This window comes from Meriones unguiculatus, chromosome 3 (assembly GCF_030254825.1).
Source record: "Meriones unguiculatus strain TT.TT164.6M chromosome 3, Bangor_MerUng_6.1, whole genome shotgun sequence".
NCBI classification, from domain to species: Eukaryota; Metazoa; Chordata; class Mammalia; order Rodentia; family Muridae; genus Meriones; species Meriones unguiculatus.
In genome coordinates, this window is record NC_083351.1 from 56,108,096 (window position 1) to 56,123,046 (window position 14,951).

The 14,951-nt window shown below is 44.3% G+C and overlaps 1 protein-coding gene across 7 annotated transcripts in view; it reads left to right on the forward strand.

Moving 5' to 3' along the window:
• The window catches only part of Osbpl3 (oxysterol binding protein like 3), a 165,373-nt gene that overhangs the window by 19,740 nt on the left and 130,682 nt on the right, over positions 1-14,951 (forward strand). For 6 of the 7 annotated variants that reach the window (XM_060380014.1, XM_021631085.2, XM_021631093.2 and 3 more), the window contains exon 2: positions 3,886-3,977. The exons of the other annotated variant lie outside the window; for it this stretch is intronic. The gene's annotated coding sequence lies outside the window, so the exon portion shown is untranslated. The remainder of the gene's footprint in view (positions 1-3,885; positions 3,978-14,951) is intronic. 7 annotated transcript variants of the gene reach the window in all.

A 14,951-nucleotide genomic window follows, 5' to 3' on the forward strand; every position in this document is an offset into this window, starting at 1 on the left:
TTTTCTTTCTTTCTTTCTTTCTTTCTTTCTTTCTTTCTTTCTTTCTTTCTTTCTCTTTCTCTCTCCTTCCTTCCTTCCTTCCTTCCTTCCTTCCTTCCTTCCTTCCTTCCTTCCTTCCTCTTGCTTTCTCTTTCTCTCTCTCTCTCTCTCTGTTTTTTTGAGGCAGGGTTTCTCTTTTTAACCTTGGCTGTCCTGAAACTTGCTCTGTAGATCAGGCTGGCATCGAACTCACAGAGATCCACCTGCCTCTGCCTCCCAAGTGCTAGGATTAAAGGTGTACACCACCACCACCCACCTGGTTATCTTGTTTCTTAATAATAATAATAATAATAATAATAATAATAAGTTCGAATGCCATTTGCGACTCCTGCTGTTTCTCAGAAGTGGAAATTACTTTGTGTGACATCCATTGGCAAACTAGTGTAAGTCAGTTGGGTTTTTCAGTGGGTGACAGTCACCAAAGCATTTTAAAAACATTTATTCACGAGAACACATTCTCTCTTGTGGAACGTTAGCCTATTTCCCTTTATTTTAGGTAAAATTTTCATTGAACAGTAGCGTTCGTGCAGAAAAGTATGAAAAACTTAGCGTATAGCGTGTTGAGCTTTCATTAGCCCGCTGCATCTCTGTGACCAATATGCGGGTTGAGAGACGGAATCTCACCATCGCTTCAGAAGCCCCACTTCCGGTCCTGTAGCGCTGCAGTGCCTCCAGATCAGCTCTGCTTGGTCTGACAACAGGCACGTAAATTGGATCAGCTATAGGCTCCTCTGGTGTGAAAGCTTCAGTCGTGTCTTAGTGTGTCATTGTTGTTCGTTCAGTCCTGATGCTGTTAGGATTCTGTTGTCTGATTATGTGAAAATGTGTCCATCCTACTACTGATGGGTGTAGGGTGTCCCCCTGGGTTGCTGTTGCTGCGTGTGTTCCTGTACATTGCTTTAGTGACACAAGTGCATACGTAGGCATAGAGCTGTTAGCCACGTTCACCTATGTTCCTCTAAACAGGGCTCACAGGAGGTTTCCCTGGCGTGCATTTCCTCCAGTAGTGTTTCTGTGGCTTGGCACTGGTGATTGCCACGAGCTGTCTGTCTTCTTTTCATCCAGTTTAGTCTCTATCACCGCTCAATGATATCTTATTTTTAAACTGCGTGACCCTTGCTTTAGTAAAGGAGGTGGTGGTCTTTTTGTAGAATTACTGGGCCTTAGTATAGTGGTTTAGAAAGTATTTTGATCTCAGTTACGTCTTTCAGTCACTTCAGCCAACATTAGGACAGCAAACTTAAGAGATTAGATTTGTCAGTGTTTATGGAGTTGTATGTACTTCTAGGCCAACAGGTCTCTACATTTTTATCTTATTTTTCTCATTGCTGCATTTTTAGTGTTTTGGGATGTTTCAGAACATGCATGAGAGCTTGAAGAGATGGCTCAGCAGTTAAGAGCCTTTACTCTTTTTTCAGGGGAGCTGAGATTGGTTCCCAGCACCCGTATCGGGTAGATCCCAGATGCCTGTAAACTCCAGCTCCAGGGATCTGACACCCTCTACTGGCTTCCTCATGCACCTTCACACATGCGTGCATGCACACAAACAGAAAGAAAACAAATGTTTTTTGTTTTTTGGGTTTTTTTTTAAAAAAAAAAAAATATATATATATATAATTATACATTCATTCTTTCTACAAGTCTTCCATCTCATGCTGGACATAGTGGAGGGTGCAAAAGTGAGGGAAACGGCCTCGCTCTCCTACAAGCTCGGATGAGTATGTTGATGATGCTGTAACGAAGCTCTGGGGGCCCGAGGAAGGGGAGGATGCAGGAGCATCTCCTGGCCACTGACGTGCCTTTGCACCTGATTGTCCGGCAGTTTTGTAAATGGAAGTGGGAAAGGAAGGAGCTCTCCCTGAGGTCTTACCTGCTCAGGGCAGCGTGGCTCCTGTGTGGAGGGGAATGTAGAGGAAGAAGGGGCAGAGCGTGGCATGGGTTTTCTTTAAAATATATGTCTATTTGCTGTCATTGTGTGTGTGGTGCATGCATGGAGGTCAGAGGAACCCTTTGTAGAGTCGTTCTCTTTCTGCCTTTGTCTGGTGTCTGGGATGGACTCAGACCGATAGGATTCTGCGCCAAGTGCTTGACTTGCTGAGTAAACCCACCAGCCTCGATTTTGTTTATATTTAAAGATAAACTGTTTTTTTCCCCCCTTGTGTGTGGTAGTGTGTGTGTGTATTTGTGTGTGTGTAGGTAGGTCAGAGATTGGCATGGGTTGTCTTCCTCAATCATTCCCACCTTCATCATTGAGGCACGGTCTCCTACTTGAACCCAGAGCTCTCTGTTTTGTCTAGTCTGCCTAACCGGTGTGTTGTGGGGATCTCCTGTCTTTACCTCTGGGGTTACAAACAAGCCACCATGCTAGTCTGGCATCTCTGTGGGAGCTGAGATTTGAACTTAGATCCTCACATTTGCATGGCAACCACTTTACTCATGGATCCATCTCCATAACCCTAAGAAACTAAATTTGAAATATGTTTTATTTTTTTGAGATTATCATAATTATATCATTTCTCCCTCTTCTTTCCTCCCTCCAAGTCTTTCTATATCCCCATTCAGACTCCTTTTCAAATCCATGGACTCAGTTTTCATTAGTTGTTGTTACAGATATAAATACAATCTGCTGAGTCTGTATGATAAAAAAAAAATAGAATTAAAAACAAACTCATTAGAAGAAGCAGCTGAGACACAGAGAGATACAACGTTGCGTTGGCCTCCATTCTGATAGGGCAGTGGGTTGTGGAGCCTTAGCCTGAGTTGGGCTGGCAGTGGATCATGTACCTGGAGCCTCTCTGGAGGGTGATCTGGAAATGTTGAAGATGTGCGTCTTTCTGATTCCACTGTTCTGCATGCACAGCTGTACCTCACAGTTGCTGTACTTAAGGTCAGCAAAAGGCTGTGATAGCCTGATAGCATACACTGCAGCTAACTGAACGTGGGAGAATGGGAAGGAAGTAGTGGTCCATTTCTTTAATGGCTTCCCACATAGCTCATACTTGCCCTGAGGCAGTTTCCTGTCTCATGCCTATCTTTATGGCTCCATCCTAAGGATGTTTACAATAGTGCATTGTGTAGTAGCGATTGTTGAAAAATGAGGGGAAATGTAAATTTCTTATCTGAAAGAAAATAGAGGTGACATGGATTATATTAATTTCTTCCTGCGAGGAGAGGTATGGCTGGAGGACAGGAGTGTTCAGGGTTTTGAAACATGTAAGTGAGATCATACCCCTCCCCGAAGAGAAGGGCTTTGAGTGACAGTCAAACCGATAAAAACGTTTGGGGTTGACAGCGTCTACTAGAGCACCTTCTGTCTCCTGATCCTCCCACAGTAGTCAGACGAAGCCACAATTTTTGCTGCTTTTCAGATAAAGAAGCTCAGATCCATTTTTAAAAACAATTTGCATGAAATCACTCAGTGGCTGATATTATAATTGAGAACATTGAGTTGATTGTTCAAGAAATAATAACTTCATCTACCATGTTCGGATTGAAGGGTAAAGGGCAAACCCTCAGGCACTTTTTAGGTGAAATGAACTCATACCGATGGATGGTAATGATTGGAGGCTTATTTTCTAGACTGATGTTTGCTCACCTCATTACTGCCATGAGCCACTCTCAGCTCGTGGGCCTACCTTAGGGTTTGGTTTCACACTTATTAGCAGCAGATTTGCAATTCGTTAAGAAGTGGTTCAAGTCAAGATGACTTTTTGCTTAATGCAGTGTGTGGGGTTGTGGCAGGGAGTCTGTTTAGAACTGTCATCTTCTTTACTGATGGGAAATAGGACAATTGGGTTTCTTCCCCAGACCTTAGAGTGGCAATTGTTTTTCTTTTTTCTCTTTCAGGTCTGCCCTGTCTCTGCAAAGACCCAAAAGGAGAGGTCAATGCCACATTGATAACACTGTCCCGTGCTTTCAGGAGCACTAAGCTTGTTCAGGTACAATCACAGGAACTTTTCTAGAATGCTTTAATGGCAGTTGTACTGATTTATTGTTTGACCTTGACAGCATTCACTAAAGCAGATAGAATTTAATTTAATTTTAATTATGCTAATGAGCAGCCAGGAGTTGGGGGCGTGTAGGGAGGTACTCAAGAGCTTACCACTGTCACTGGTGGTACAGATCAGAAATGGGAGAGTCATAGAACAAAAAGAACGTCTTCTAAAAGGGATTCCAGCCAACCAGAGGAACATCATGAGGAGAAAGTGGTGCTTGAAGGCTGGAAGAACTGAGGGTGCGGGGGAAAGCTGGTTTTTGCTTATAAAGAAAATAATGTATCTGCAGGAAAGAGTGCATTTTTATTCCTGTAAGGCAACTAGGTAAGTAGTTTAAAGACAGATGTTGAGGTCAGAAAGTGCAAGGAAAGTTTCACACTTCAGGGACTGGCAAATTATCTGAACACTTTAGGTCCCAATGAGAGCTGCTTTATAAACTGACTGGCTTGTCTTCAGGGGAGGCATGTGCACCTCCCTGCAGCTTTGTGGTTGTGAGATGTGAACAGGCAGAGGCTGCAGTTTTATCCTTCAGTGTTCATGACTACGTCAGATGAGCTGGTGGGGAGAGAATCAGTGAAGGGTTGTATGTGAAAACTTAGCTGTATTCTAGTCTGCCTGGCTTGATTGCCCAAATGTGGCTGCGCCTGGAAAGAACAAAAAAGGACTGGTTAGCTGGGGGTGCAGGGCCAGTGATCCTCCTGGGGCAGGCTTCTCTCCCATTTTACTGAGGCCCAGTGTGTGGCCCTACAAAGTAGGTTCCTGGGTGATGATGGGAGTCACCCCAACTTCACATCCAGATGTTAACTGTGGTTTACTCTTAGCGTGTGCTGGGAGGGGGTCAGAAAGTGTTTTTCCTGAGGCTGCTCTTGGTCTTGATAGAAGCGGACTGATTGGTGATCTGGACTGTGAAGTGTGAGTTACCGTCCGACACTTTGCAGGTGGTGAAGCCGGCTGGTAGGTTGGAAGCAGTTGGGAAACAGCCTGACGTCATGGCTACGAGTGCAGGGTTTTCTCAGTTGGGTCAAAAACGAGTGAAACTGCCCTGCAGTGGACATGCTCAGTGAGCTCGCGGTTGCATGTTTAAAGAAGAGCATCCACTCGACAGATGTTTATCATATGCCTATGAGTTCAGTACCCTGTCCCATGTAGGTTTTAGGAATGAGCAGGAGTGTGTGACCTTCACATTATAAACAAATAGTTATGTGTGTCATGTCTGATAAATGCTATGGAGGAACATTAAGAAGAGACAAGAAACTTGGGGCAGTGTAGGGGAGCAAGAGTTGACATTTGGTTTTACTTGAGGTGGTCAAGAGAAGAGCCTCTCTAAGTGCTATTTAAGCAGAGAGCTGAAGAGATCAGTCACAGGTCTCAGGTATGTCTGATTATCCTGTAGAGGAGATAAGAATGCAAAGGCCCTGGCCACTCCAAAGCCAGGGAGAATGACTAGAGCAGATGATCTTTAAGGACAGGAGCTGCGTCTGTCTTGTTGATGAGCACTCTGTCCCCAGTATAGCATCCCAGGACTTAGTGTATTTTTGTTGATGAAACAGCAATCCCAAAATGACATAGGAACAGCAGTACTCATTCTCATCATGGTAAAATTTGAGTTTTTTGCCTTTCGGTCATGATCATCAGCCGGTAATGCTATTGGCTTAAGAATATTTATGATTAAAAGAGTTACAACAATATATTAATTAAAAATAACCTGTTGGAAGCCTCTTATGTCCTCAAATACATGTGCAGAAGAAGGCATGGCGGTGAGAGGGTACCACGGTGTCTTGCTCACATTTGTGTGACCAAGAATCATAGAGCTCTAGCCTGGGGTCAGAAGGAGGCATAACCTTCAAAGTCTTCTCCCCCAACCCTCAGTGGCTTACTCACCAGAGGATACGTGACTTCCTAAACTAGTCTCAGCAAGCTGGAGACTATCTGCTCAAACTCTGACCCTGTTGGGGCACATTCCATATTCAAACACACCCTCTTGGGTTTTTTGTTTGTTTAATTGCTGAGCCGCTGGCCAAGAGTACTGAGTTCATATAGTTGAAGTAGAGAGAGCACTTGCTTTCTAAATACTTTCTCTGCAGCCGATGTGCCCAGGCTAAGTGTGTGTCTGTAGTGGATGTTTATGTTCATTAAGGTAGGTAAATGGTTCTTGACATCATATGAGGTGTTTCAGGGTTTGATGACTTACCTTGGGGAAAGAATTAAAAGATAACTGTTTTGATGAAGAGAATAATAACTTTGAGTCTAAAGATACTTTGAGTAATAGTGATAATAATGATCTCAAGGGTTTGGGTAGACTGGATTGTTCAGGAGAAGCAGCATGGAGACTCCTAGGGGCTTGGGATGTGCTTCACCTGAGCCACAGTTGTTAGTTTGTTTCCCATGAAAGCTGTAGCTTTTGGATGAATCAATACCGGTAAAGCGGAAGAAAGGTGTTTTATGGAGGTAAACTGCCTCCACCTGACTGAAACTTCCCATTTCCACATTCCTTCTCCGAGTGTGTTCAACATTTGAGGAGCCCCCCCCCCCCCAGGTGTTCTCTCTTGGCTCTCACATTGGTTAGCATGAAGATGATTTTTTTTTTTTCATGAGCTGTTTTATTTCTAGCCTGGATACATGCTATACCCTAGGTCATGTGGTCATGTCACGGCACATTTATAGGAGTGTCAGGTGGCATTGGCCATTCTTAAAATGGAGTCTTATTGGCTTGGTCTAAAGTGATGGTGTTTTCTTTCATTCATCCACCCCATCTATCTTTGCATTTGTTCATATACTATTTATTGAGTATTTGAACTATGTCAGGACCAGAAATGACAGTGACTATACATTATCTTTCAGCTTCTGTTTAAAGGAACTTCCTGGAGTGGTGACGTAGCTCCGTAGTGGAGCAAGTACATAGCATGTGCAAGATCCTGGGGTCAGCCCCAGCACCCTTCGCCAAATACATTTCTTGGCTCTGAACTGCCTCGTTGGTATGCAAGCTCTTTGTTTCCTAATGCACTTAATCCTTTTTTATTTTCTCCCGAGAATCTTATTTGGTTTTCATACCGAGAGGCATAGCAAGCACTTGCTTAGGAAATGTCTATTTAAGAGGAATATTAGAAATTTGGCCATCATTCGGCAGACACTCAGTACTTTAATAGGAGCCATTTAAACTCAACCTCAGAGCAGTGTTTCCTGCAGAGATGGAAATAAGAACCTGCTGGCAACATTTTTTTTTCCGTAAGGAAGTCTGGAGAAGAGTCATTTGGTGTGGAGAGATAGGTGCTAAGTCTTCAGGAGAGATGACAAGGGGGGCGGGGTATGGCATCTAGAAAGGCCAGAGTCATTTAGGTGCTGTTGGGGAAGGGGGTGAGGGGCTGGTGTGTTTTTGTTTACAGTTTCGTCTGTGGCTGCCTATTGTCTGCCAGGGGAGCCTGATGTGAGCTAATAACCTTCTTCATCGCTAGATGCCTTTCCCAGAGCTGAGGATGTGGTAGGATTGTTCCATACATTGCATTGCGCTGGGGGAATAGTTTGAGCACTTGGTGTCCTGAGCTGGCTCACGTCAGAACCACAGTCATGCAGCTCCAGCTTATTCTTCTAACACACTAAAAATAATTTTAGTTTGGACACGAACAGTTAGGTTATACTGTCTGATGTTCCCAGTGCACCGTCCTGAGTATCCCGAGACTTGATAAAAACTGTTTTGGTCAGTGGTTACAGGGCACTGGCTAAATCTTGAGCCTCGTGGACTGACTTCATTCAATTTCCCCATCCTTAAAACCAAAGATGGGACTACTTAGGTTCTGCTAAACTTCTTAGGTCATCCATTACCGGCCTCACTGAGTAGAACTGTGTGTGCGACTCTAGCGTCTGAATGTTTCAAGTGTCTCTCTCCAAGACATTAACCCTGTCTGAGCTCCTTGTTCAGAGTTTCAAGCGAGTAGCCCAGCCCTCCCCATTCTCGCCTGTCCTTCCTTTTCACTGTTTTGTGATACAATTGATTTGATAGCATCCAAAAGGAGTGTTGCAATCAGTGATCCCAAAGCTCCTTCCATTCTCATTAGTGTCAGAATAAAATGAGAGTCCTTGTGCTGAGAAGAAAGATGAAAACACTTGAGCTCTCTGGCCGCGCCCAGCAGCTGGAGCTGAATGTGCTGTGGGAGTCCTGCCTGATTCCAGAGACTGCACGGCAGGCCTGCGTCTAAAGTGTCTGTCCCTGCTTATTTTTGTTTGTTTAGGTCAAAATTAATAAAAGGTTCTCTTGGAAACCGCAAGGGTTATTTGTACAGGCATCTCTCTATGGTGCTTAAAAAAAAAATCAGTTTTTACCTGGAAGAAAAGTAAACAAGGTTTTTTTTGTTTGTTTGTTTTTTTCCCTTTTCTGAGCTCAACACTTTCTGGGGAAAGAGAAAAAAAGAGCAGTCATATGTACTCTTAATAGTAAGTGCTAACTTTGGCTTTCGTCTACCAGATTTCTCCCCCGGCTTTCATAGCGCTTTTTAAATTTTATGCCGCATTCATACCAACAGGCTTACCTGTGTGTGTCGGACATTAGTGCGGCTCGTGGCTCGCCTTTACTGTCCACACTCACTAGTTAACCAGAAGCGCTATGTGAAGTGTAGGGTGCATTCTTTATTCATAACCTCAGTCATAACTTGCTTTTTACTTGAGCAAGTAGTTGCCTTATGTTTGTTCCGAAACCTGAGAAGGAAACCAGCTGAGGGTGAATTTATACGAGGCCATCGGAAAGGATGTTCTCAGAAGGGTCTGAATTCTTTCCACAGTCTCAGGCGACTTCCTCTCCGTCTTCCACATTCTCCCTTCTGGGGCCACAAGCATTGGAAATTGGTATTAAAAGAGTTTTATGTTTTTTTTTAAATTGGGTTTTAGAGCCCCAATGCCCCCTTCTGGCCCCTGTGGGCACCCCCATGTATTTGCACACACACACACACAAATAATTCAGTCTTTAACTTGGCTTTCATAGGGAGAAATTGTTGACTTGATTTATTTCTTATTAATTTATTTATTAATAAAGTTCTAAGAGGGCTAGGTCTATAGAGCGCAGGGCCAGGCACATACCTACTGTAAGCCAGGCCCTGGATTCGCTGTCCCCAAACATAGAAGTTTAGGGCTTAGCTTTGTATGATACAGAGCTCAGAGCGTTTTCAGCTCTCAGGCTCCTGTGATTCTGTGACGTGACTCTTAGCTGTCACATAGACTTCAGGTTGTGCTTTGTGCTGACTGGATTGCAGAGTCGTGAACTTGCTAAGCCTCGAAGAGCAGACCTGTTCTTAATCCTCCCACGTGCTGTCCTAGTGTCCTTCTCATTGTCAGCCAAGGAAGTTTTTGTGTTTTCTTGCTGAGCTGACTTGTTTCTGCTTTTCCCTTTTGGGGAGCTTCAGTGAGTTTGGGTTTGTTTTTTTTTTTTCCTGTCTGCCTTTCACTTGTTATAAGGACTTAAACGAATATTGATACAAGCTTTTCTGATTCTGTGGAAACCATCTTCTATCTCTCTTTCTCTCTGTCTCTCTCTGTGTTTTAAGATTTTCTTTTTTCCTGATAAAGAAACAAAAGTGTGACAAAGTTATCCATTTTCCTTAGTACCTGTACTCTTACAGAGTAAATGATTTTTATGACTTAGTATGGAAAGCTAATAATTTACAATAGAATTTCTTTGGAAAATAGATCTCAAATCCAGGCAGTGGATTTGCAAGCATACCTTTGACTCATAAGGCATTGCTTCTTAAATAGTAGACCAAGGCTGGGGCTTTGGTTCGGTTCTCTCCAGCTTGCCCTAGTTTGATTTCATAAAAGCAGAGCCCAAAGCAAGGATTTGAGTGCGAATAGTTTTTTCTTTCTTTTTTTTTTTTTTATGGTCCCAGGAAGGAGGGCCGAAGAAATAGGGACAGAGGCAGTTGACAGCAGGGTGTGAGGGTTGATTGTAGACACTCTGATTCTGCCTGGGATTCCTCTCTCTGCCTGATGGGAGCTGGAGCGTCTACAGTCATACCATAGCTCTTGGTCGGGCTGTACCCTTGACCACTTGCATGCCCACACTTCTGGGCTGTGCTTTCTTTCTCACCAAGTTGGCAACTCTGTCTCAGAGAAGAAGGAAACAGAGGCCCTGTGCTGTCTGTGGTAAGAGCTTCCGGCTGAGGCCATTCTACTTGGATTCCTTCACGACGGCTCTGGTTGAACGCGGTTGGGCTGATGGGATAAAGCAAGAGCTACCCTGAGTGTCTGTTCTCACTAACCCTCGTCTGGTTGACTGTGTGCAGGACAGCCAACCGTCTCAGTGAACCGAAACTATGTCTGTTAGGAGGCACCGCCTACGTACCGCTAAGAAGGGAAATACACAACTGGACATGAAAGACATGCTGATTAGTAAGACGTTGTGTCCTCTAATGGTGTGACACACCCTATGTCAGGAACGTCAGAGTGTGGGAAAAGCACACTCAAGAACTGATGAGACCTGTCATAGGATAGGCGGTGTAGGCCGCTATGCTTGCGTGTGTGCGTGTCTTTCCATGGAAAGGTATTGGAAATAGGTAAGTATTGTGTTACAGCTTGTAGATCGTGATTGCGCTAATGTGAAGAAACATTGGTAAGTTCTAGGTGGATTCGCAACCGTATTTCTGACATACATTCTCCACAGCGGGACGGCTCGGTAACAGCGTCTACAGGCGAGGATATACACGGCTCCGCAAAGCCGAGAAAGAGGCAGAGAAGTGGAGGTTGGGAGAGGTCACGGCTCACCGAGCCCTGTTAGTGAATCATTGACAGTGTGCGTGGGTCAAGCATGCTGTTCACATGCTTGTGTTTCTGAGGAATTGAGCAGTGCGCAGGTCGTTAGAGCAGCTGGCTTCCTTTGATGAGTCACACACAGCTGGACCCTTCGTATACACAGGAAATATTTTCGCCCTCGGTCCCTCGTCTGCCCTGTCAGTGACGATGCTTCTAGCGTTGACACATTAGGGCAGATAGACGTGTACTCAGTACAGGTGCGAAATTAAGATCCTGCGAAGGTATTCCCACAGAGAAAAGATGGAGACGTCCTGTCCCATAGAATGGATAATGAATAGTCCCCTGGGGTTGGAAGAGGAGAGCTTAAGTGAAGATGGTGACATCATTTTGTCTCTGAAGGTTCTTCAGGGACTCAGCTGTGGTCTTTGGAGTGTTAAGAGGGTGTTTTATTAGTGATAGCGGAAGTGTGGGGCTCTCATGGCTACCTGGAGGCCTTTTGGGCTGCCCTGTGAAGTAGGCTGAGTCAGATTTCCCTCTGCACAGTGCAAACAGTTCCTCCGAAGTGGAAGAAGCCATTGCCGTCCAAGCAGTACCTCAAATATTGGAAAACAGCAACCCTAGCTTCTCTTTCTTTTAGGCCATTTTATGGAGGGGTTAAAACATTTAGAACCAAGCACTGGATTTTGAAAGACAGGAATTCTTAGTTTTTGATTCCTGATATAATCTCATCTTGAAATGCATTGATGGGTGGATGGTATGCCTACTGTGAAATCATCGGCACCCATCCCACAATCTGGCACAAGAGAAACATGTAGTGAATGTATATACATACATGTCTATAGTACATATATACACACGTATGTACACATACATGCATATAATCAGGTATACACATGAATATATACTTATACACATATATACAAATACATATATACACATGCACACATATATGTATACACATATGTATACACGCACATATATACATACATTTATATTAACATACATATCCACGTATGTATTCTGTTCATATCATAAATTAGTGTATAGCTTATTTTATTTTTACAAAAGATTTATTGTGTGCCCATGGAGACTGCAAGAAGGCATCAGAGCTGCTGGAGCTGGAGCTGCAGGTGCTGGTGAGCTGCCTGGCATGGATGCTGTGACCTGAACTTGGTTCCTCTGCAAGTGCAGCAAGTGCTCTCGACCTCTGAGGCGTCTCTTTGGTGGCCGCATAACTTATTTCAGTGTTCAATCTTTGTGCAGTGTTCTGCTCTCTACACAATGGCAATGGCCAACTGCATTCAGAGCATCAGGCAGTTCATACTCGGTGGGTTAAGAGTAAGGTGTTCAGTCACAAGGACAAGCCACACATAGCAAAACCATGCTTTTCCATCGAGACACACGGATAGCAACAGCTGAAGTCTCTATCCACCACACCTGAGAGGAGCAGGAAAGCACATTTCAAGAACAGCTTTGCTTTTGGAAGAAGCTATGGTCACAAGATTTTTGCCCTGTTTTCTTGGACTTTTCTTACTAGCGCTCAGAATTCTCACATTCCTAGACTGTTCTGACAGAGATAAAACACTGTGCTCAAATAGGACTTTGAAAGACATTTCCTGTGAGTCACTGTGAAAAGGTAACTCCTGTGAAGTGAAGAGTGTGACTCCCAGGAGAGTGTCCCTGGAGCATCCGAGGGGCAGCAAAGGCACCAGTTGGTGTGGTGGTGGTTTCAATAGGCTTGGTCCCCAGGAACTGGTGTGTTTGAAGGCTTGGCTTTAGGGCGTGGCACTGTTAAAAGTTGTGGCCTTGTTGGAGGAAGTGTGTCACTGTGGCAGTGGGTTTTGAGGTTATGTATGCTCAAGCTATGCCTAGTGTGAAACACAGTTTCCTGCTGCTGCCAGTGGATCAAGATGTAGAACTCTCAGCTTCCCCAGTACCAAGTCTGCCTGTGTGCTATCATGCCTCCCACCGTGATGATAATGGACTAACTGTAACCATTCCCAATGACATAGTTTTCTTTATAAGAGTTGCCATGGTCATGGTGTCTCTTCACAGTTGAGTGGGCATCCCTGAGGTCTGTGAGCTTCAAGTACAGCTCTGCAGTCTAAATCCATCTGTGAACCTTGGATTCACTCAGGAACTGACCATTCAGAATTCCATAGTGGTCTTTTTCTCTGTTGTAATATCGTTTTGCAAGGCTAGTGAATAGGAACATCCCACATGCCTCTCAATTCTGCTTTTGATTTTCTAAATTTCATTTCGTAGAAGCACAGAAGCTTCTTCAGGGGCTGTGGGGTCTTCAGCCCAGCAAGCATGGATGTGCTACCCTGCCTGCAATGGCTCCACAGTCATAGGGTTGGACAATTTCAGCTTGTGTCTGGGGATCCCCAAGTCTTGCTAGGACTCAGTGGTCCAACATCCTGTGGTGTAGGACTGTCCCTTTTGCTGTAGTGACTTAATTTAAAGATACGAGAGGATTGAGGATGTTGGTGGCAGAGCTGTCATTTTCACTGAGAACAAACCCAAGAGCCCATTTTGGAGGACGGTTGCTTGATGTTTCGGGAAAGAGAAAGAAGACCGACCCTTTGGGTCTTCCTAAGGCTGAACATAAAAGATGGAGCTCATTCCTTTCTCTCTTCTTTCTCACACCAACCTACTTGCTGACAACCCTTGAGCCCAGAGCAGGTGTGAGTGTCCTGGTGCCGAGCAAGGAGGGGCCCATGTACCCTAAAAGCGCCCCAGGCTACAGGCAGCCTCCATGGTGGGTTGAGGCCTTTTAGCACTTGAGAGTCCAAAGTCCAACAACTGTTCCCCCGATACTTTTGTTAATTAGTTAAGCTCAGCTCATTTAATTAAAGAAGGTATCTGCAGGGAACCAAATAGCTTATTTCCCTCGTAGGGCTTACAGCTAAAATTTTTACAGCCACATACTTATATTAAAACTGATAGACATTTCCCTCCTCACATACTCTGTTGGTATTTTATCTTTTCAGTAGCCGCAGGAGGAGTGAAGGCCAGCAGAAGAACATGTACTGAGCGTGCTTAAGCTCTAGGTTAAACTCCAGAAACGGCGCAAAACAAACCCCCTAGGCCCAGGAGTCCTCTTGGCACGAGTAGGTGGAGTCTGTACACTCCAGTTGCCTGTGAGTTGGCACAGACAGCATAGCAGGCATGGCTGTACGTGGCTCTGGGTTGTAAAAAGGTTCTAAGAATTCTGCTCTTGGGACACTAGTTCCAGTGATTCTGGCTGATGTACAGAAATATAACTTCACTGAGATAGAGTCCCACATAGAAGAATCCGCATGTAGGCCCATTAGCCCATAGCCCCTCTAAGGTCTCAGTTCACAGCCATCATGAAGCAGCAGGGTGAGGGGAGCTGTCTCAGACACCCACCCTTGAGGCTGCAGAGGACATCAGCCACACCTGGGAAACCCTGACCCAGCAGTGCCCAGCCCAGCTGTTTCTGAATTCTTGGTTCTCAAGTTATGAACCAGGAAAAACAGTTGTTTCAAGCTATTATGTTTTAAGGTACTTTGCTACTTTAGTAACTAGAAGACATATTAAACTAAGAAATAAAAATATTTAAAGTCAATGGTGGTGTACATCTAAGATACAGTCTGTGCTTTACTTTGCTTTTGAATAATCTAGATAAGATTTGAACTTCTTATGATGCTTGATAAACAATGAACGTTTTCTCCCCTTTTCAGTATGAGGGCTAGAATCCAGGTCTTTCTGTATCTGAATGAGACACTTCAACATGTTAAACCACATCTGAAGTCATTGTTTTCATGGTCAGACCCTCTCCCCCAGCTCACGAAGAATGCCTCAGCAAGTATCTGATGAGGGCAGGCTTTGTGTCTGACATTATTCAAGATGCTAGGTGAGACCGAGCTTCAAGAAAGCAGTGGTTTCTGTCACCCATATGTCCCCAGTTCTGAGAATAACACTTGGGGTTTGCTCAGTCTTTGTCAGATGAGGAAATGTGAGATACCTGTGTGAGGTGGCCAGAGCACAACTTAAAATAGATTCTGTCCTTAAAAGATTGACTGAAGGAGAGAAAAATCTAGAAACCACTTAGGGAGAGAATGGGTAAAATTACATGGAGATGTTTCTGTTTTTATTCTATTTTATTTTTTAGATTAACCAGTTAACTTGGGGCAGGGTCTTACACTACATCTCAGGCTT